Source organism: Papaver somniferum, chromosome 3 (genome assembly GCF_003573695.1).
Source record: "Papaver somniferum cultivar HN1 chromosome 3, ASM357369v1, whole genome shotgun sequence".
Taxonomy (NCBI): domain Eukaryota; kingdom Viridiplantae; phylum Streptophyta; class Magnoliopsida; order Ranunculales; family Papaveraceae; genus Papaver; species Papaver somniferum.
In genome coordinates this window covers 210,448,016-210,472,126 of record NC_039360.1, presented here as the reverse complement: position 1 = coordinate 210,472,126, position 24,111 = coordinate 210,448,016, and the positions used below count along the sequence as shown (strand labels likewise).

The 24,111-nt window shown below is 41.5% G+C and overlaps 1 long non-coding RNA gene across 1 annotated transcript; it reads right to left on the bottom strand.

Annotated features, from left to right (window-relative positions):
* Nucleotides 1–22,314: 22,314 nt before the first annotated feature.
* Nucleotides 22,315–23,881, bottom strand: LOC113358551. Its single transcript, XR_003364665.1, has 2 exons — nucleotides 22,760–23,881; nucleotides 22,315–22,658 (listed from the first exon to the last, which is right to left on the bottom strand). It is a non-coding gene; the product is annotated as an uncharacterized LOC113358551 (long non-coding RNA).
* Between the last annotated feature and the right edge of the window lie 230 nt (nucleotides 23,882–24,111).

The window sequence follows — 24,111 nt, the reverse complement described above, 5'->3', positions numbered from 1 at the left end:
CGCCTTTTAGATTACGAAGGTAGTAGGAACCGTTACCCGCAATGTCGTGGATCATAAAAGGTCCTCCCCATGTAGGTTCTAACTTTCCCCATTTCTTTTCTTGCTGATACCGTGGGATTGTTCTCAACACATACTGTCCCTCTACAAAATTCCGTAGCTTTACCTTTTTGTTGTACTCCCTTGCTAGTCTTCGTTGATAATTTTCCATCTTTTGCAATGCTACTTCCCTTCTTCCTTCCAAGTCGTCCAACCTTTCTAACATCATATCTGTTGTGAGGTTTTTCTCCCAAGCTTCGGTCTTCGTGGTTGGCATGAGGATTTCCGTAGGTATGACTGCTTCAGCTCCATAAGTTAGAAGAAACGGGGATTCCCCGGTAGCGGATCTTCGTGTTGTCCTGTATGCCCATAAGACATTGTGCAGTTGTTCGCACCATCTTCCCTTATGCTCGTCTAATTTTTTTTTGAGTATAAGGGCGAGGGTCTTGTTGGTAGCTTCCGCTTGTCCGTTGCTTTGAGGGTATATGGGGGTGGACTTGTTCTTTCTTATTTTGAAAGTGTCGAAGAGCATGTCTATATTTTTTCCCTGTAATTGCTTGCCGTTATCAGATACAATTTCAGCAGGTATACCAAATCTGCAAATGATGTTCTGGAATATGAAAGTGAACACATCCGCGTCTTTGATCCTGGCCAAGGCCTTAGCCTCCACCCATTTACTGAAGTAGTCCGTGGCTACTATCAAAAATCGTCGCTTCCCTGATCCTTCGATGAAAGGCCCGACGATGTCTACGCCCCATTTTGTAAATGGCCACGGGCTATCGACAGAGTTTAACATTGTTGCCGGCGCGTGTATCTTTTTGGAGAAACGCTGACATTCTTCACATCGTCGGGACATTCTTGCGGCATCCTGTATCATCGTGGGCCAGTAATATCCTTGCGTTTTGGCTTTGTCGGATAGTGATCTCATACCGCTATGATTCCCTGCGTCCCCATAATGGATGTCATTTAGAATTCGGTGCCCCTCTTTTCGAGATAAGCAACGTAGTAACGGTCCGAGGAAGGATTTCTTGTACAGGACCCCATCCCGAAGATCATATCTTCCTGCTTTGGAGAGTATTTTCCTAGCCTGTTTATGGTCCGCGGGTAAACTTTCCTTTTCGAGAAACGCATGGATCACCGTTCTCCAATCATCTTCATTGCTGAAGTCTTCGTCTTGATTTGCTCTTGACAGGATATCTTCTTCGTCAAAATCATTATGGATGTCTTCTCCTACCTGGTCTTCGATATTTTCTTCCATCACATCTTGATTGGTAGCGAAGGAGAATTGAGATGCAATCGAAGGCTCGTATACCCTTGCTATTTTAATACCTTCGGCATTTTTATCCCTCAGCATGGATGATATATATGCTAGGGCATCCGCGTGCCTGAGGTCCCTTCTGCATAAGTGCCGGAACTTAATGTTCGGGATTTGTGATGCCAATGTTTGGACCAAGGCCATGTAAGCTGAAAGGGTGTCATCGTACACATTATACTCGAGCCCTATTTGCCGTATGACAAGCTGCGAATCACTTGTCAGCCTTACATCGGTTACCCCCATCTCTATTATTATACGTAGGGCATGTACGACAGCTTCGTATTCAACAATGTTGTTGGTTAGGCCATTTGAATTCCAATCTAAGTGCCTGTATAATCCTTTCTCCAGTTGGGGTGATAATGACAATACCTATTCCTGCTCCTTCCTTATTTTTAGATCCGTCGACAAAGACTTCCCATTGTCTATGACTCGCAGGTTCGAGGATATCCATTGGATCCTTGATTTCTTCCTCGGCTTTTGGTATTCCCTTAATCTCTTCGTCGTTATCAAGGGGGAGGTCTGCTAAGAAATCTGCCAGCACTTGGGACTTCTGAGAATGTTGAATTTCATGGATGATGTTGAATTGGTCCAGATGGGTGTTCCATTTGGCTATTCGGCCCACTTTTCCCGTGCTTTTGAGGACTGCTTCCAATGGTGCTTTGCATGGTACCCTGACGAGGTGAGTTAGGAAGTAGGTGCTCAGTTTTTGGGTAGCCCATACCAGTGCGAGGATGAGTTGTTCAATCTTAGTATAATTTCTTTCTGCGGAATTGAGTGTCTTGCTGACGTAATAGATAGGCTGTTCTACCTTTGTATTGGTTTTGACTAATACCGCGCTGACTGCGTCCTCCGTTGCTGCTATGTACAGTGCCAAAACTTCATCAGGGTCTGGCTTCTGCAGGATCGGGATTGAAGCTAGATGTTCTTTGATTTTTTGGAATGCTTCCTCGCATTCGGCGGTCCATTCGAACCTGCTCCCTTTTTTAAGAATATTGAAGAAATGTTTGCATTTGTCCGAAGACCGTGCAATAAATCTGCCCAACGCTGCTATGGACCCATTGAGCTTCTGCACTTCCTTCAGATTCTTTGGGGACGGCATCTCTACTATGGCTTGAATCTTCGCTGGGTCTACCTCGATGCCCCTTTTCGTCACCAGATACCCGAGGAACTTCCCCTAGGTGACACCGAAAGTACATTTCTCCGGATTCACTTTCATGTGATGCTGTCTCATTGCTTCGAAGATATTCCTCAGGTCCTGGTGGTGATTTTTACGCAGCTTGCTTTTGACGAGCATGTCGTCCACGTAGACTTCTAGGGTTCCTCCAATTCATGGCTTGAAGATAGCATCGACCATCCTTTGGTATGTTGCCCCTGCCTTTCGGAGCCCGAAAGGCATTCTGGTATAGCAATAAAGGCCATGTGGGGTATAGAACGCTGTGTGTGGCTGATCTTCTTCTGCCAGGGCTACTTGGTTGTAGCCAGAATATCCGTCCATGAACGACAGCTCTTCGTACCCTTCAACTGCTTCAACCAGTTGATCTATGCTCGGCAGGGGATAGCTGTCCTTTGGACATGCCTTGTTGAGATTAGTAAAGTCGATGCATATTCTAACCCCTCCATTTTTCTTAGGAACAATGACCATGTTGGATATCCAGGTAGGGTACTTGACTTCCTTGATAAATCCTGCATCTAGTAGCTTCCGAAGTTCTGTTTCTACCGCCTCATGATATTCTGGAGCCACTTTTCGTATTTTCTGCCTGAACGGGGGCGTGCCCGGTTTGATGCGTAGTTCATGTTGGATTACTTTTGGGTCAATCCCCGGCATATCTCCTAACTTCCAGGCGAACACATCCGCATATTCCTTAAGTAATTTGGTTAAGGAATGTTCTCTTCCTTCGTCCATGATGGTCCCAATTTTGACCATCTTCGGGTCTTCTTCCGTTCCTATGTTGATTTCCTTTACGGGTTCTACTGGTGTGAACACAGGCTTCGGGTTTCCGAGGACTGGGGCGCTCTTTAATTGCTATTTAGCGTGTTTCTGCTCTTCGCTGGTTGTTGAGGTACTTGTTTCCGAGCCTTGGACATTACCATCTTTCGTCAAGCCTTTTCCTGTAGTTTCCTTAAGGAATAGGTCTACGGCTTTCTCTTTCGCGGTTTCTTGATTTCTTACTCTTCGGATTTTTCGCTGCTCTTCTTGCTCATTGTTGATATGATCCTGAGTGTCCTGGCACTCTCGCGTAGCGATTCGATCTCCCTTGATCTCCATTATTCCCTCAGGTGTTGGAAATCTGAGGTATTGGTGGTATGTTGCCGCAACTCCTTTGAGCTTGTGTACCCATTGTCGTCCAATAATGGCGTTGTAGGGGAACGGGGTGTCCACCACACTGAATCGGGTATCCAGTTTCATGGGCCTTGCGTTAACCTGTAACACGATGTCTCCCAAGGGCTTCGTGGCTGCTCCATTGAATCCGTAGATGGTGTGATAAGAGGTCATCAACTGTTCATCATGGAGCTTCATCCGTTTGAATGCATCATAGAATAGGACATTTACAGAGCTTCCCCCGTCTATGAGGATCTTTTTGAGGTTACATCCAGTTACTGGTAATGTTAGGACCAAGGGATCGTTATGGTCTTCCATATCTTCTTCGATATCCTTGGCATCGAAGATGATAGGAGATTCCATCCATTCTTCGTGTTCGTCCACCGCTACCCCATCGACCTTATATAACTCGCAGCGGTCTTCGAATTGCTTCCGTAACCTTTTTCCAATCTGCGCTGTGAGTGAGGGTCCTGTGGCTTCGGAACACGAGATGGTGTTGATTGTTCGGTTTTCTTCCGGAAGTTGGACTGGTTTGGTTCGTTTGGATCTGTCCTCGGTAACCTCCTTTAGTATGTAATGTTTGAGCTCTCCCGCATCAATTAATTTTTGGATCATTATTTGAAGGTTCTTGCATTTTTCGGTCTGGTGTCCGTTGAAACAGTGATACTCACAGTAATCTTTAGACTTCTCGGATCTCGGGGGCTGCTTTCCCTTAGACCATGGCCACTCTAAGTTTTCCCTCCCTTTGATCTCTCGTAGGATACGAGCATAGCTAGCGTTGAGTTTCATGTAAACTTGATCTTCGAATTTTCGGTCGCCTGTTCTTCGTTCATCCCTCCGTTCCTTCCTATCTTCGTGAGGTCTCTCATCTGAGCAACCCCTTTTGGCCCCATTGGTTTGTTCCGCTGAATTGGTGCGGTGAGACCTCTGCGGGTATGCCCTCGGGTTTTGCCGTTGAATTTCTTCAAGTCGAGCGTGCTTCTCGATAATTATTCGGAGATCTCCTTCTGTCTTGGGCACGCTCCCGTGAATTTCAACAAATAGGGGACTCATTCGGTCTAAGCCCCATTTGTAGCAGTTGACGCTTACCACTGGGTCCACGCTCCCTATGGCTTCGCAGATCTTATGCCATCTGTTTGTGTACTCCCTCGTGGTTTTCTTGTAGCCAATTTCTAGTGAAAAGATCTTATCCATCCCGGTGTTTACAGTCTTGTTGTACATGTATGTTCTTAAGAATTTCTCTGCGAGTTGGTCGTATGAGTGGATGGAGTTTGGTGGGAGATTATCAAACCATGATAACGCCGATCCCTTCAAGCTTGACGGGAAGTATCTACATAGTACGGCGTCGTTCTGACCCCATCTATCTAAGACACGGTTGTAGTACCGAACATGTGCAGCAGGGTCGCTGGATCCATCATAGCATTCGAACGTCGGGACAGGGCATTTCAGTGGAATAGGGGTGTTGGCCAAGCGATGCGTTAAGGGCGTGGAGTTAGCTTCTCTCATGACCTCTTCTAACCTTCCCCCACCTTGTTTATTTTTTAATTGCCTGATCTCTGCCATCATCTCATCTCGTAGTTCCTCCATTACGCGTTGGTGCTCTAAATTCTTCAGCTCATTACCGTCTGACTCTCCATCGTAATAATCCGGGTCGGATACGCTACGTCTCCTTGTCGCGTCTTCATTAGCCTCTAGGACGACTCTACAGTCTTGGTTTGGCTCTGGTGCTTTGGAGCTTGCTTCATCAAGTTGTTGGCTGGTCTTCGTGCTTAGAGCAATCCGCTCCTTTAAATCTTGATTTTCTCTGGCCAACAGAGCTACAGCTTCTGCGTAAACCTGCTGGTTCTTCCTCAGTTCCTCAAGCTCAGCCATTAGTCGGTGTGATTGGTTGGACCCCTGATTGGGAGTCCCAGCGCGTGCCGCTACAGCCGTGGTGCCGCCCTCCTCCATGGTCTGTACTAAAGGTGGCAGGGGTTCAGCTTCGGTTGATGGTGTTTCCAAATTGGAGTGAGCGCCCCTCTGCGGTGCCAGAGCCGCCGGTATGGTTTGATTCTGATTATTTGTTAGCGGCATTCCAATGGTTAGAAGGTGCGCGGGTTGGAATGTTCTGGATTCATCCACCCTTTCTCTTGGTTGATTAAGTTGACTCATGGCGAAGGTATTGCTAGCCTTCGGGACTACCGCAACCTCCCCGTACTTTATCGTTGCTGCTCTGAGAGCCGCCGCTGCAACTGAATTAGCGTTCATGGGTGAAGTGATTTCTGCCGTATCTTGCCTTCGATTGGTCATTTTAGCTTTATCTCCTTTCTGCTTGCTTCGAGTGATGATCGGGGTTGTCCTGGGTGTTTCTTTTGACAAAGCTTTGGATTTTCCTGCTTCCTGCGTCTTTTCCATCACGTGCCCTTTTGTTGATAATGAAATCTCGCATAAACTTGCCTTCTTTACTCACAACACGTTCTCTTTGCATAAGTTATTTCAAACAACAGAAACGGGAATATCTGCGTGAAGCGGGTTAGTTGGCGAAATACAATTTTTCAAGAGGGAATTAATACCCGCAGGCTATAAAATACGGGTTAGAGTTTTATTAAAGGAGATCCTTGGTATAAAAACTACGAAAATTGTAAATCCGATGGATTAGAACAATAACCCGCTTAGAACAATAACTCTTATCGAAGACCAAAGGTGGTTTTTGAACACAATACAGTTAACGAATGATCTATTCGGTCCGAGCTGATAAAATCAGAGCAATCATATGCCAAATTAAAATGAAATCACAGGACAAGATAAATCTTTTACCGGGACGAAGTCCCTGTTTCTAGCGCCAAATTGTGAGCACACAAACCACGCGGGGGCCCGAACGCTCACAATCAATCTTTATCATCTAAAGAGATTATGATGATGGTACCCTGGTGTTGGTTCATTGGCTCAAAACCTTCGGGTTTATCATGGCCTCATCCAACAACTCCATGCGTGGCGTTTGTGCATGGGATATAAGTATTAAGGAAAACAAAACATATAAGAAAACATGCACGGAGCTAAATGAATGTAAAGTGCTGAAATGTAAATAAGACCAAGGTTTACGTGGTTCAGCACTAAGGCCTACATCCACGGGGTTTGTTGTTTTACTATGTTCTTCACAGTTACACGAATAGTTGAATGACTTTTGGGGTTTACATGTTTCTCTCCTCTAAGGGATTAACTTACCCTTACTATTTCTCTCTCTCTCTCTCTCCTTCCCTTCCTGATATTTTTTGATCCCCTTTCCTCTTGGTGGAGATTGGGTATTTATAAGGTTAGAACGTGGGACCCATCTCTGAAGACCGTTGGAACCTTATCTTCTTGTGTCCTTGCGTCCATCACGCGGAGGTCTGCATTTGCCCCTTGATCCCGCAGAGGCATCCTCGCTCGTTCCACAGGTTGGTCGACACGTACACTGCTCAGAGTGTTTAATGTGGGTAGTTGAGGGGTCTGCTCGTGTCAGACAAGTGTCTTCTGCCCCTGTCAGTCCGTGTCAGCTAACTTTCTCTCCACCGTTGATCTTAGCTCCTCTTTTGGGGATGAGATAAAGTAACTCCTCGGGGTTTATTCGGTGTTTCATGACGCATCATGTTTTGATGTTTTGGCCTGCATGCTTTCCACATACCTTTTTATATACACGTGTCTGATAGTGAGATATATGTGTACACAGTTAGGACCAGGGGGAAGGCACCCAGCAGAAATCCAACTGTCTGGATAAACTTAGTCTACGACGTGGGATATTATTCGGCAAAAGTGATCGGACAAGTGAATACTTTAATCCCATATCCTAGAACGTTGCCCCGGCCCCCACCGTCTGGGAATCCTCTGGCCCAGGATTCGCCAGCGGGGTGACAGGTCTCAAGACGATCACGAAGGTACCTTCCTTCAGTATCGCACTCAAAAACACTTAAAAACTTTTGTTTGATTTTTCACAAATACTTAAAATAAAAACAAAACAACGTTGTAGGTATATCAAGAAGAGGATTCATTTCATAAAGGGTGATTACAAGAAGTGAAAGGCCAAAGTCAAGGATACACAATCAAAAAATATTCCTTTTACAGGATCATCAGCAAAAAATATCCTTGTTACATGATTACAAAAAGTATAATGATGCCGCGGATCCTACAACACGCTGCGATCTCTACCTAAGTGGCGGCCCCATCGGCAGGATTATTCCGAAGACTTGATGGGACGCTCCCACCAGAAGAGGGGCCCGAGGAGCTGGGCAAGGCAGAAGGAACGGGACGACGAGGATAGTTCTTCACGAGACCATGTTCATTCCTTAGGCCAAGTTCTATCCTCTCCAGCATCTTGTTCGTCTCCTCAGCCAATTGACAACGAGCCTTGTGTTTAATAACTGTTGTCCACTGTTGGGCTTGGGATAATAATGAAGATAGCCGATTCACTTCTCTAGAAGCAGCACCAACGGCCTCCTCGCGGGTTGCTGCTAAATTCTTGAAGTGATTGGTCTGTTCTTCCTGCTGCGCTAAGGAAGATTGAGCCTTTTCAAGTTTTTCATTTGTGACACGAAGGCGTCCCTCGAGCTCTGAAAAACACAACACCACGGAGTTAGCGTAGAAAAAAAAACAAGGTCACACTCGATGAAATGGGATTATACCTTCGACACAAGCCGAAGCCTCTTCATACTCATTAACAACCGCATCTCGCGCTTCATCAAGATGATCATATTCCGCGGATAATTTCTTATAGTCTAGTTGAAGGTTGGTGAGAGTAAATTTATAGGCATCTAATTCTACCTGCTTCATCGAGTCCATATGACGAAGGTGGTCGACCTCTTTATTTATCTCTGAGACCCCTTTGCTGAGTCTGTACATGCACACTTCGAGATTCCTCTCAGACTCAGCATGACGAGCTACGTCGGCAAGAGACGCGGAAAGAGCATTGCTGAGAGCGTAGACTTCAGCACGAGCATCATCTCTTTCTCTGGCAAGACAGAGCATATTATCCTGGACCCCTGAAAGAGGAATGGATCGAGCCGTCTGTAATTCTTCTTCCAACCGCTGAATCCTAGATTCCAACAAGGAAGTGCGCTCACGGGCATCCCGCAGATTATCACGGGTCCACAGCAGTGTGCCATTAAATAACGCACGATCATGGTTGTACAGATTTTGCATGTCGACCATCTGAACATGCCGCGCGCGCCATACCTCAGCCCGAGCATCCCATTTCTTAGCTTCACTCTTAATTTTCTCAACCAAATCTCTAATACGAGATTTTTGCCGAACTCTTTCGTTTCGAAGCCATATCAGCTCGGGGACGCCACCCACTGGAGATAGGGTGGGGAGACTCAGACAGAACAACTAAGAGATAAAAGAATGACGACATACGGCGAGGGAAAAGAACCAAACCTGTGAAAGTGGAAACTTGGCTACGAGTTTGCTCTAACTCAGCGCGCACTGCAACAAGTTCTGAACGAAGATCAGCCTCTGCTTCACCCAGCTTTTCTTTCTCCTTAAGGCTTTTCTTCAGCTCTTCTATTTCCACCTCAGCCGCAGATAATTCCTTTTCTCGGTGACGAAGCTTAGCCTCGAGCTTCAGAGATTTCGCTTTGAAGAACTGATACAGCACGTGGTTACAATGCTCGCTCCTCATCATCTACACATCAAGATGACAAAACATTATTTCACCGAAGCGTCTGATCGTCATGTAGAAGTATGTACGAGGAATTTACCTCCAGCACACGCTGCTGCGGAAAGCCATATTGATACCCGTCGGCGATAGCCATCATATCGGCAACGGAAGTAGGAGGCTCCGGCACGAGGGTAGCTTCGGGAACAGTCAACCTCTTTCCCCAGGCTTCAGACACCTGCGCCTTCGAAGACATCTCCATCATGCGACGGGTATACGCGGTTGATTCCTTTTCCCCAGCAACAACAGGAGCGGGATGAGAGACAAACAGAAGATTCTTTTCCTTAAACCAATCCATGATGGCGTCCTCACCCTCAGACGTCGGCGACTGGGGAAGACTATCGGCAGGCGCATCAACGACAGATTTTTCTTTCTCTGACACGACCCCCTCAGCACGAATGTTGGCATGCTCCTCCGCGCCTACATGCAAAGCAGGCTCCTCCGCACCAACATCTTCTACAGGAGCATCCCCATTACCATCACCACCAAGAACATCCCAATCATCATTGGGGGAAAGTAAAGAGAAGTCCTCGGGAAAATCGAGGGCTTCGTCAAAGAACTCCCCCGTGGAATACATCCGATCAAAAGAAAATTCTTGAGAAGTGGGAAGGGTATCCGCGACATCACCAGCAGGGACGGAAACATCCCCGATGACAACTTCATCAGCCACCACAGCTTTGTTCCTTCCTTCATCACCAGCGTGACCAGCGAAGACCTCTTCTTCGACATTGATAGGGGAGGTACCAGTACGTTCCTCCCCATCTGTAATCTCGTCCTCAGCAAACTCTTCGTTCACTGGACTAGTAACTTCTTCTTGGGCTTCAACCTCGCCCATCACCGTAGTAGAAGACTGCTTCGGCCTAATCTTTTTCTTCTTCAATACCTGAAACCAACACCACAAAAAGAATTATTTTTCCCGACTGATGGAAGTTCTAAAAAAGAAGCGCAGCTAGAATCTGCGTACCTGAGCAGCTGAGATATTCTTCGGTGGGAGTATAGCACCGGAACCATCCTCCTCGTCTCCCTCTACGACGTCCAGGGCATAAGGAAAATTCATGCCCGCAAAGTTCAGACGCCAGGGGCAGAAATCTCCATAGCGAACAGGAGGAGATTCGCGCGGCTTACTATTCTCGGTAGGCCGCCAACCGCGGGGACCAGGAATCCAACCGTAAGCCCACGGACCAACTATCTCGATAACGGTGGCGTGCCACTCGTAGTATCAGGAGTCTGATAAGTAGGCCGCGGACGGTCAGACATGCCTGTGGAAAGAATAAAATCAAGAACAAGTTACACACAATCAAAAAACATTACCAAAAATCAAAAAACACATCCATAGCAATACAACCACGATAACGTAGCAACCCTAAAATTAGTATACATGCTCAAAATTTCACCCTCGAAGTAATGGCTTCCTTAATTTAAGATGAAGAACAGGGGAAAACTAGTATGCAAGCATCAGAAGAAGTTCTTCATCACAAACAAGGAACAACAGTAGCAGAAAATTCACAAATACTTAAAATAAAGAAGAGGATTCATTTCATATCCTAGCAGATTTATGCGAGATATTAGTGTTCTATCAAAGGCACCACGTTTGGATAAACTTAGTCTACGATGTGGGATATTATTCGGCAAAAGTGATCGGTAAGTTAAGCATTTCCGTGATTCCGTCTAATGGTCTGCATCAATAATATGTGGGCCCATCCCTTTCGTCGGAGATATCTCGGGATATCTATCATTTCCGATTGTTGAGACGTTTGTGTTCTATTGGATCCTTTCGGTATGTTTCACGGAAGTATTTGCGGTGTGTTATGCACTTTGCCTACTGACAAAAACCGCCAAAAATAGCCCTACCATCGGCGGGTGCAGAGAACTCGGAAGTCGGACCATACGGATCAGATATATTTTTGAGGTAATCTGAATTACTATTAAAATGCCTAATTGATCGTGACCGTAACAGATATGGTGTATTCTTCTTTAAACACAATCACTTTTCGAGAAACAAAAATGTTTATAATTCCGAGTTTTATCATGTTTTGCCTTCATTCCTGGAAAAAAAAAGTCTAGAACCTTGTCTCTCACTAGCAGATTCTTTTTTCAAATCAGCAGCAAAATGAGTATCAAATTCAGCGATGTCAAGCATACCACAAGCTCTATGGTTTGAAATTCTTTCAAGGGTTCCTGTGGAAACAACCTTCGTATGTAAGTGCGTCTGCAGATTTATGCGAGATATTATTTCTGAAGATGGTTTTGCCATGTTGCACATAAACCATGCGATTCAGAAAAGCAATCTAAGATTCCTTCATTTTACCTTGGAACTAATTAAATTAATGTTTTTTGGATTTTTTACATCTAGCACAGTTCTCTCAGAGGGTCATGACACAGTATTGGCGTCGACGGGTATACCGGCGTATACGGTTGTATCGGATGTCCCTTACAAATATTCAAACTCTTATGTTACTCTTTTAGGTTCATCCAAAGGTTTGGCTTGTCTGTTGTATCATAAAGACCCCTCTCCGTTTTCTTCTGTCTTTGGAACCCCGCTACAACAGAGTACATGAAACTACCCGAATCACCATCTCTAAATGAATACAACCAATTCGATATATGTATTCATAATTTCGGTGACGACTGTAAGACTGACAGTTTTAAACTGGTTATTGCTGCAACGATTCACATCCCTGGTGATGGTTCCATTATTCACGTCTTCAGGCTACATGAAAAGTTGTGGAGCACTCAAACCATCTGTTATAATATCCATCCTTCTAACGGAGAGGTACTTCGTATTGGTGCTTTTCATTGGGTATATGATATGAGAGGCTCTGCCGCTTAGTTCATATTATCATGGGATATCCATTTAGAGGTATTCAAAGAAGTAACATTACCAAAAATAAACTGGGGTCAGAGCCGTGTCTTACTGAATATCAGGATAATGGACTTGTATCTCTGTGCCCTTGTACGTGTTCCGGCGAGTCAAATTCAGGTATGGGTGATGCATGAATATGGAGCTGGGAATTCATGGTGTCAACGTTACATCATTACCAATGATACTATAGTGAATCATCCTAGTTTCGCAATGAGATATGCGTACTCGTACACTATGAAGGTTGCCTGTATTTTTAAAGGCAGTGAAATTTTATTCTGGGTATTTGGGAAGAGTCTTTTATATAATCCCCAGTATCAAATAGTTAGAGATGTACGCGCGGGTAGTCCTTATTTGGTAATCAGAGGCCTGAGATTTTATTTGGAAACCTTAGTTTCCCTCGGCTCTAATACATATGTTGCGAGTCGGGGCGAACCGGTAAACATTACACCGAAGAAACGTAAGATGCAACGCGGAAACAATTGGACTAAGAAAGTGGATTCGTCGACGTGCTGTTAATGTGGAAAGGAAAAATTAAATTAAAAAGAAAAAATGAAAAAATTAGATAGCTATAACCTTTGAAGATACACATAAGAATATGAATATGGAGTCTCCCTTTTGTGAGTTTGTCATATAATCTATATTTCAATTCATAATATATAAAATCGAGTGATTGAAGTGCTTTATTTCGAATAGTAAGACTAGGACATGATAAATAGCGAGGGTGAAGCTGGATGCATCCTTATATCTTGGATAATGTTATGTTTTCGTCCATTTAAATAGTATCAAATTTTATGTCTTTTTCACCTAGGAATTGTATTGGGTTAATTGACCAATTTTGTGAAAAGAGAACATGTTTGATGAAATCAATTTTACGATTATTTGAAACGATTATTGAGGATTGATTTGTGGGGACAACTTTGAAGAATGGAAGCATTTTCCTTTCAGTGAGGTGGAGTAAATGGTAAACGATGTCAGCGGAGGGAGAATAGGGGTGTTATCTTATCAATATTGGGATATATGCTTTTTCATAAAAGACTGTTGATGACATGCCATACATCCATGCATCATACTATATTTCCTCGGAACTGAAGTTATATCTTATCTTATCAATATCCCAACGACCATGAAATTGATATAACAAGCACGATGTGGATAGGGTTCTCATAGTTTGCCGATCTGCGGAAGAAAACGTGCCCATATTATCTCATTGGGTCCAAGAGCATAGCTCAGTGGTATCCCATCAACTCTAGTAAGGAGGAAGTCAGGGGTTCAATCCCCGACGCCGTAAAGGTGTAAAGGTTTGTCGTAGATTAGTTGTATAGTGGGTTGAGCGGTGTTGGGTCTGGCTGTGGAGACAGTTCAACTGGCTAGGTTTGGGTCCGTCTTTCGTGTATAAAAAAAAATACCAACGACCATAGTAACTCCTTATCCATTAATGTATTTCAAATTTCAACAACTCCAGTTTCCGTCCTTACGACTCCAATGCGTTCAATTAAATTGAACAACCTTTTCCACTAGAACACGTTTAACCAACTGGCGTAATCTTATCTACAACTTTCATTAAATGTAAATTTATACACCAGATGCTACACCAAAATGCTTTGGGTTTTGGAGTGGGCCATATTATCCCCAAAATTTACTTACGATCCCCCACCTGTCACCACCAAATTAGGAACTTGCGAAAAAAAATTGAAAACACTTAAGCTGGGACAAAACCAAAGGTAAACAATATAGTCCAGATATGGGACAAGCAAAAATGGAGAGAGGAAGTGATGTGGCGCCCATCCATGGCTGCACACAAAAACAACCCCCTGTAAATCTATGGTCCCAGGGGCACCACCTCTTTTCCCATATCTGGACAAGCTCAGTTGCCCCAGCTGTAGCAGCTCCCAAAAAACATTGCAGCATATGAGTTGATGAGGAACAGTTACCAATAGCCATAGGATACGTTACGTAGGTGGGTGGTGGAAGGGAGTGGGGAAAGGGGTGGGGGTTATTTAGCATTTTCTATAATATCATAGTGAGAAGTAATAACCCAGATAATCACATTGCTGATTAATCTTTAGCTTTATCGTTCATCTTGGGACATTATCAGTCTTGTGACTTGCATGCTAATAATATCTTCAATACGTAACATTTCCTCTATACATGAATGAACTATAATTATGAAGTAAAAGCTACCATATTTCAATGCGGAAGTCGGGGAAATGGTTTAGAGAATTTTTCGAGAACTTAGCTCACACTGGAAAAGTGACCTTGTTTGTCTTATAAATTATACTTGATTAAAACTCCTCCTCATCTCTGTGAAAGACGAAACATCGCAGCTTAAACCCAGTCTATACTTTTGACTTTAATAGTCGAATTCAAACAAAGGACACCTATTGCTGATAAGGTGGAGTTCTGTTCGAGTTTGGAAGGAAAAATGAGGCTAGGGTGTTAAGAAGGTGTATCGGGTTTGATGTTCCAGTGATGGAGTTGTTGGGTGTTGAGCACCTGTATCAAACTATATCGGGTTTGGGTATGGGTTAGGGTTTTAATTCTAATATGCCCATTTTTTCTTCAAAACAATCCTTCTTCCAAGCCCATTGCTAGGTTTAGTTTTCAAGTGGCTTGCGAATGAGTTGCAAACGGATTGCAACCACTCTGCGCGGTGTTTCCTTTTTCAGCGAAGCTCTTTCCTTCTACCTACAGCCTCCAAATCTCTACTCTTTTTGCTTCTCAAGACATCCAAGCTTTATCTTCTACCTAAAAACACAAAGTTAATGAGTAAAAGTAATTTTTCCATCTAAGTGTACACCTGAACAGAGTTCTGGACCAAAACCACTTCACCATCGCATTGATGTGGGATTCCGATTCTCCCAAAATTTTGTCACCAAATCTCACATGCTAATTCAGGACTGTGAAAATGAATAGGAAACCCCGCAAACATTGTGTTGTGTTCAATGTCCTCACACGGATTGCGTAAAATATTCTGCCTTGTTGTTAACCTCACTCCTCACATATCGATTTAAAAACTAGTTAAAATACAGTTTTACAAAGTTGCACTAGTTGAAACGATAAGTTAAACAAAGATGTACAAAACAAAGCGAAGAGGCCAGTGAAAGTAGTACCATAAAAGTTCTTTTTCTTTGAAATACTTAATTATTCTCAACTACCAACTATTAATAGTGATGTAGGTGGGCATTCGGTTCAGCAGTGGAGCCTCTTATCCGTAGGGTATTTTCTGGTGTAACATCTTACAGTTGAAGCATTTAAGGAATTTGAAAAATTGGATTATTATTTTCTCTTTCTTGACCGTAGAAAAAGTTATCTCCCACAATACCTATATAGTTGCGCTAGGTTAGGCGGGGTAGCAATAAATGTAACTACAGCTGTTGTCTACTATAATGTTATCAACCAAAACCAATGTTATATTCAGTTCAACATGCTGTTCCAAGTAGCTTAACATTCAACCGTTTAAGGATATCACTGTTGGCATCCTGAAACACACATCCTCCTTCATGATTAAACTTCCAAGTACCCTCTGGGCACCGGATTGTTAAGAAGTCAAAACAAACATAGCTAGGTCCGTAACATCCACTGTGATCGTAATGTCCGACTCTATCTCTCTTCAACCTGAGTTCAACCTCCATACAGAAAGTTTACAAATATGCAAAAGCCAAAGTGAAAAGATGTTAGTGGGTAGAATCTTCTCCAACCAGTACGTCAACCCAGACGAGATGCCTTCAAAATTAAAAGGTAAATTGCAACTTTCATATGAACCCAGAGTTAACCATATAGGAAACTATAAGGGTGAAAATAGATTCATGTTTACTCTTGAATCAACAGAGGATGTTGTTATGGCTAAATATAGAGCTCCTTGGAAATTCAAAAAATTCACTCTGGTTCTAGCACAGTACGAGTATACAGAAAACCCCAACGAGGTTGGTCTGGATGTTGTGGAGTTTGATGTTTGTAAGTACAACATCCCACCCGAAAAATTGGATGCATACATCATATACCAAATATCATCGCTATTAGGCACACCCGTTTCCTATACAAGACCTCACACAGCTCATTTTGGGGATCAGTACATCAGGGCTAAAATAAAGATGAAGATGAACAAAAGGTTTCCAGAAACCCTTAAGTTTTGGTTCGATCCTACATACCTGATCATTGTTAGATTTTTTATGGTGGTTTCCCTAGTTACATCTGTCCACTATGCAGAGTGATATATCATCCATCTTTCAGATGTACTACGGCTCAGCCTAATGATGTGCAAGGCAAACTTGTTGATGATGGGAGCCTATTGATGATCCAGCAGAAGTCAAGGCCTTCTCAATCCACCAAATTCATTCCGGAACGGACTCCTCAAATTTCCACATCACCCCAACTATCAGATCTAATCACTTCAGGTTATCTGTTAGGCGTGGTTTAAACTTCCATCCGGAGATTTCGAAAAAAAGAAAGAAGATGATTTACATCGGCTATCCCACTCTGATTTCCATCCCCGCCTTTGGAAGCCCCTTCAGCATGAATTTTTTTATGAATCGAGTCAAAGACTTCGCTCGTGTGCCCGTGCTACTTTACCACCAAACACCTTTGAATCCCCATTATCATCACCAGCAAATCTTTCGGATAACAAGTTACCCTCTTCTATTTCAACAAGTTCCATGGATACCTGTCCTTCGACTACTTCTCAAAAAAATAAGAAAAAAGATCCCCTGTTAACATTGAAGATCGTAAAAAGATCACCACCGGATTCCAGTCCTTTGGGTCGCTTCCTCCCGAATTCCTCGTCGGTTACTACTAATGCAGCAGAATGTCCGGTACCAGTATCTGGAGAACGGTGAATGATTGAAAAATCAAGGAGTGAAGGTACCAAAATGTTAGGGTACCATAAGCATTTGTATATTGAAGGCAACCGAAGAGAATCTCTGGGAAGAGTTAAAATATTCGATCCACTAGATGATGTTCGAGTACGAAGAAAACCCCAAGCTAATACCGGATCATTGTTAATTCGAAATGTTTGAACATAATAGACTTTTCTAGATATTCCGTGTTTTTGCAAAAAATATGTGCGAACCGCTCCATTGAACCACACGAAAACTACCCTCTCATAGTTTTCTAATGCGGGGCTAAACATTATCAGAACAAAAACACAAAAACAACCCTCTCACATAATATCACTAAGATATTAGCTACTAGACTTGGTAGTGTTTTAGACAAGCTTGTGTCTGAGGAGCAGGTTTCCTTTATGAAAGGTGGCAATATTCATGAAAACATTAGCTTGGCTTCGGAAATGGTTAATGAGCTTCACATTAAGCGCAAGGATGGCAACATTGGTCTTAAGATGGATATTTCTCAGGCATTTGACACGGTGAGTTGGTCTTTTGTGTCAGAAGTTTTTCGTAACTATGGTTTTTATGAGAAATGGTGTGCTTGGATTCTTAATATCTTGCAATCAGCTAGAATCTCTATTCTTTTGAATGGTAGTCCTGAGCGTTATTTAAAAATTAATAGAGTTTTGCGTCAAGGAGATCCCCTTTCTCCTTTGATTTTTGTCTTGATTGAAGATGTGCTTAGCAGAAATATTACGAAACTCTTTCGTGATAAGAAGATGTCTCCCATGGTTACGAGAGGTGGTTTTTATCCTACTCATGTTTTCTTTGCTGACGACATTATGATTTTTTGTAAAGGTAACCTAAAAAGTCTCCATAATCTTGTGGACTTATTGGGTAAATACCAGCGTTCCTCTGGTCAGACTGTTTGTCGTCAAAAGAGTAAGATTTATTATGGTGGTGGTTCTTCGAGTAGGTGTACTTATCTTGCAGATTTTTTGGGGATGAGTGTTGCTACTTTTACGGATCGCTACTTGGGGGTTCAAATTATGCCAGGTACAGTTCGCTATCGTCATATCAGCAATGTCATTGAAAAGATTAAAAATCAGCTTGCTGGTTGGAAGGGGAGCCTTTTATCTTTTCATGACCGTATTGTTCTTGTTAAATCTGTCATTTCTAGTTATTCTATTCATAATATGGCAGTTTATAAATGGCCTTGGAAATTCATATTGCAATGTGAGAGAGCTATTAGGAATTTTATTTGGTCAGGTGACTCGAACGTTAGGCGAGCTGTGGTGGTGGCATATGACAAAATCTGTTTCCATTTTGAGGAGGGGGGTCTTGGTTTAACTCGTATGGCTACAATGAATAATGCGCTTCTTATGAAGCTATGGTGGAAAATCCGTAATTCCAAAAAAAAATGGGTTGCTTATCTCAAGGCTAAATTCTTTGGTCGTAATGGTCGTATCAAGCTTGCGGGAATTAAATCTTCTATTCTTCTAGGTGTTAGCAGTGTGTATAATCTTGTCGAGAAAAATAATAAGGTCTTGCTAGGGGATGGAAGGAATACTTCTCTCTATTATGACATTTGGTATGCGTATATTAGTATTGCTGAGGTTCTAAATGACCACACTCTGGACAATACAGTGGGAGTAAGTGATGTTTTGGTTGACGGCCAGTGGGTTATTCCTGATGTTCATTTACAGCGATGCTGGTTTGGATTGTGCTAATTTTTCTACCCTAACTGGTGGTGAAGATTACAGAGTGTGGATGCCGTAAAACTCAGGTGAATTCAGCGTCAATTCGGCCACTTCTTTGATTCGACAGAAATACCCCAAACTGGAAGGTACTTCGCTTATTTGGAAGAAGGAAATACATCCGTTTCTTGCTGCCCAGAAATGGAAGTTCTTGCGTGGAGTTTGTGCAACTTTTGACCTCATCAAGAGTAGATTCAAAATTCAGCTTGCAAACAGAATTTGTCTATGTGGAATAGCGGATGAATCTCTTGATCATGTGATGTTCCAATGCACCTTTGCAGCTCGTGCCTGGAATTGGCTGTCTGATATTTTTGGTTTGAAAACTAACAACAATCTTTTGGTTTCTTTTAAAGCAGCTAAGGGAGGAGTCATATGATTCAGGACCTGTGGTTGCTACCAAACTGCGTGCTCAAATCTGACCTTTGGGCGCTGAGAAACAATGCTGTTTTTTAAGGCAAAAAAAACCAAACTGGAACATGCTCTACAGGCGAGTTTTGAAGCTTATTCAAGACTACTCAGTTCGCCTTAAGAGAAACATGAAGTTCTGTGTGGATGAAATTAGAATTATGGATTTCTTTCATGTTATGCATAGAAGAATCAAGCATCATCAGCCTATGGAGTGTTATTGGATGCCTCCTTATGATGATGAAATTTTATTATGTTGTGACGGTGCGGCAAGGGGGAACCCAGGTGTAGCAGGTGCGGGTGTTGTGGCTAGAGATGCTTCTTGCAATGTTCTTGGGGCTATTTCTATTGGCTTGGGAATCACCACTAATTACTTGGCAGAACTTTATGGCATCATTGTTGGTCTTGAATGGGCTATTAGATGGGGAGTTAGAAGAGTTTGTACTCGTTCTGATTTTTCTAGTGTGGTTGAAGCTCTAAACAACTCTAATTTACCTTGGTTTTCATAACAAATGTGGTTAGATGTTAGTTGAAATTATGATTCTATAAGGTTTGTTCATACATACAGGGAGGCGAATTTTGCAGCTGATTCTATGGCTAAGAAGGGTTGTTTTCTTGCGAGTGGTGTTGGAATACACTACGAAGGGAGACCTCATTTTTTTATTTCAATTGAATATCCAAAAGTTGTTTATTATAGATTCAAGTAGTTTTCAAGTTTTTGGGGTTGTTGTGACCTCTTTTCTTGTAAACTATGCTTCATAAATTTGTTATCTATTAATACAAATTTTTGACTTATCAAAAAAAAATATCCAATATAATGGGTTGTTTTAGTGTTATTTTTTATGTTAACTAGATAACGGCGTGCGGTGAGGCCGACCGAAGAAGAAAAAAAAACAACACTAAATATCAACAAAATATTCCCAAAAACTAATAAAATAGAATAAATGAAAAGAAATAATGCTCGTTAAGATCGTGATTCTTTCAATAAATTCCTTTTTCATTTAACAAAACACTCACATCTAAATTATGTATCAGATTGACCAAAAAAAAAAAAAAAAACGCATATACAGTGCATGAAACTTGGTATCCTTAAGCTTAAGTGCAGCAAAGAGTTCATTTATTTTTGCGAAGTTCGTTTATTTTTGCGAAGTCCTTGGACCTTGTCTAACAATTTTCTTTTTTGACTTCCTTACATAAACGACACGCGTATGAACACCCAATACATGTTATCCAAGTGATTAAATTCTGTAAGAGGAAAGGGCATTGTCGTAAATGCAATTCCCGTTAACATAACAAATCCCTTGCTCACTCACAACTCAATCTATTCTCCATCCCCTTCCCGTCTCTGTAGCCTGGAATGAACAAACAGTTAGCTAAGATGGATGTGAAAAACTTCAATTTTGATTGTAAATTTTCCTTTAGCTTATGTGATTTTACCCTGAGCACCGCTATTAGTAATTTTATGTGATTTCATATTGTTTTCATCATTCCTTGGCATGTTGTTGGTCTCTTGAATTTGGAAAAAAAATCATAGGTGAATTAACTGCTGCGACTGACGATTCGGAGTTAAGTAGATTTGAGAAATGAAATGGGGTGTGAGCTCATTTTTTTTTAGACAACACTGAGCCGATAACCGAGCTCAAGTAAATGGGCTTAAACGGTGGGTGTTTGCAATCACTGACTCTTGGATTGTAATAATTTCAACTCGGGAAAATTAGGCAGGCCCAAAAAAATAATGTTTTCATTGTCAGGCTCACAATTAATTTTAGGTACCATGATACCCATAATTATTTTCGTGACACCCATAATTATATGAAATTATTAAGAATGTATGTATGACGGATTATGCATCCGCATAATGGGTTATGCATCGGGGTATAATTGGCAATACAACTTGGATATAACATATCTAAAAATCCGCGCTTTGGAATTTTATAAATTTTATATCGTTGGAAATCTTTTTAAGAGAGCTACACAACGAGTACAAACAAGAATATCAAAAAAAAAAAATTACAAAAAAATCGGAGGTGATCATCATTTTAGGCAAAATTTTCGAAAATTTGATACATAACTATTATGCAGCCACCAAAAAAGATACATAACACATTTTGCAGACGCATAACGAATTATGCAACCATTTTCTCCACTGCATAACAAATTATGCATTTGGATAACAAAGTTACTCATCTATAACAAGTTATTGGTTGATTTTAGCGCGTACATAAAAAATTGATGCATAATGCATTATGTATCTATATTTACGGATGCATATAAGGTTATGCATCTATTTTCTCGATGCATAAAAGATTGTGTAACAATTTTCTCGATGCATAATACATTATGCAGCCATATTTTCGGATGCATAACATGTTATGCAGTCGTTAAAATAAATGCATAATGCATTATACATCAATTTTTTATAGGTGCATAACAAGTTACGCTCTCTTTATTTTTATTGATTTCAGTAGTGACAAAAAAGTTATTGCATAACGTGTTATGCAACCATTTTTTAAATTGCATAACAAGTTATTGAACAACTTTTGTATATGCATAACAGGATATGTAACCATTTTCAAAGCTGCATAACCAGTTATGCGTCCATTTTGACAACTACACATATAGTTACATAAACATTTTAAAAACAAGGAAATATCGGAGAAACAAAAACAAAACCAATCTCCTGTTTTTCAAAGTTGCATAGCGAGTAAGCTCAACCAGTCTTTGGGAACAACCAAACCATTTTGGTAATTTTCTCATTTTCCTTTCAAGGCTGATATGTATGTGGTTTGAGCAGACTTTATTAGTTGCAAAAGAAAGTCAAAATCTCAAACAAAAATGAACCTAACATATACCATCTTTATCCTTTGGTGTTTCTTTCCTACTTGGATAAACTTGGCTAATGTGCAAGTGACGAGGTGCTAGAGATCAGTAAACGCATGTGTGATGTACCTATATTTTGTCTTCACACCCTGTGTTCCTAATTCCATTTCAAATGCAAGGGAAGTCATAACATGTATCCATGCAAAGCTTATTTTCTCATGCAGGGACAAGCAGTTTATATTGGGAAGCATTCACAGATTATACCCGATAGTATTTGGACAAGATATTGCTTCCTGTGATTCAGACGAAGGAAAAGTAAAGCAGCTCTACTTTTGATTTTGATCTTAACTGTTACTATAGATTATCACAAGTAACTTGTCACATTTGTATTCAGCTCTTTACCCATTGTTCAGAATGTTGAAAAACAGAGCTCAAAACAGCAATGACACCATTTGTTTGGTAAAATTTACAATCCCAAGAAGGTCCTTGAGTTGTTGCAGAGAAACTATTATTGCAGCACCGACCATGAATCCAATTAAGGTTGCTTTTGATAGAAAATCAATTATGAATCATTATAATTGCGGTAGATTCTGATGCCTTGGGAATTTTTCCACCTTTTCTTCCTTTCAGAACTTCCCATCCTGGACCTCCAGACTTCAAAAAAAAAACAACAACCGTTATTTGGCAAATCTAATTCCAAAGCATCATTTGCAACACCAGCAGTAGTTGAAATAACAAAGAAAAAGATAAGTTACCACAATTATTTTGTTGCCGATTCGTTGCTTCCAATTGATTCTTCCCCGTACTTCAGTTGACGTCCACCATTGTTTTGTTGCCGATTCATTGCTTCCAATTGATTCTTCCATGTATAAATTTCAATTTCTTCATCTGGTTTCACAATTCACAACAGCAGCTCATCAGCGTCAGTTCGATCGAGCAGCACCCATCTTCTCCATATCACAGTGTCGTTCTTCACCAAACCCATCTATCGATCTTTCTCAGAAAACCCATATCAATTCTACCACTGATTTCCTCTTCTTGTTCTTTGATGGCAACAACATCACGTTGTGCACATGAGTCTTCTCCATAAACCCATTAATCTCAATACCAACTTCACTGCTCAAGAACACCACCAGCTCAGTTTCTTCATCAACATCAAACCTCTATTTCCAATGTTTCACTGCCAACAGAGTCTGAATCACAGCAAACCCTAATTTCTGAATCTCTAGATTTCGAACTCATTTAAATCTCAATCTCTGTTCAACAGATTCAGTTTCTTCTTTTCTCACTTCAAATTCCACCGAACCCTTGAAAATCAACATCAACTCGAACCCAGACTCCATTTCTTTGACCACCACAGATCCATCACCATTGTTTTGTTGCTGATTCGTTGTTTCCAGTTGATTCTTCCCTGTATTTCAGTTCACGTCCACCATTGTTTTGTTGCCGATTCGTTGCTTCCAATTGATTCTTCCCTGTATTTCTGGAATTTTGATTAAACTGATTGAGAAATTCATTAATAGGGTTTGGTGAAGAGAGAGATATCCAACCCTTTTTGGTGGCATATGAGAGATTGATGGTTTTGGTCGTCGTGGTCCTCCACCTCGTCTGGTCTGCGAATTTAATCGAAGGTTAGAAGAACAGAAAAAACTGAAACCTAATTTTATAAATTATGGGCTTAGGAGAAATATTTTCACCGAAAACGGATGCGCGTCTGAAGAATTTTGAGCGTGGATTTCACAGTGGAAAAAATCTGTGAAATGGGTTTGTCTGTAGTTTTCACATTCAACTATGAATTATGGGCTAATGGATAGGGATATGGTCTTAATCCAACTCGTTACTCCGTCTCCTTCACCCGCGACTTGATCCGAAATCTCTGCAAATTTTATTTGCATCTCTGTTTTTTTACAGATTTGAATTTCTTTAAGGAAACTTTATTAAGAGGTACATTTCCTTAAATGTTGAATCACTGAAATGGGTTCGTTGAATTTTTTTTGCATTAATTTGAAGTCAATTTATCTTGTAAGGGTACTTGAATTGATAGATCCGACCGAATCAATCGAGTTTTTGATGGTATTTGAACATATAATTTGTTTGTATAGCGGTA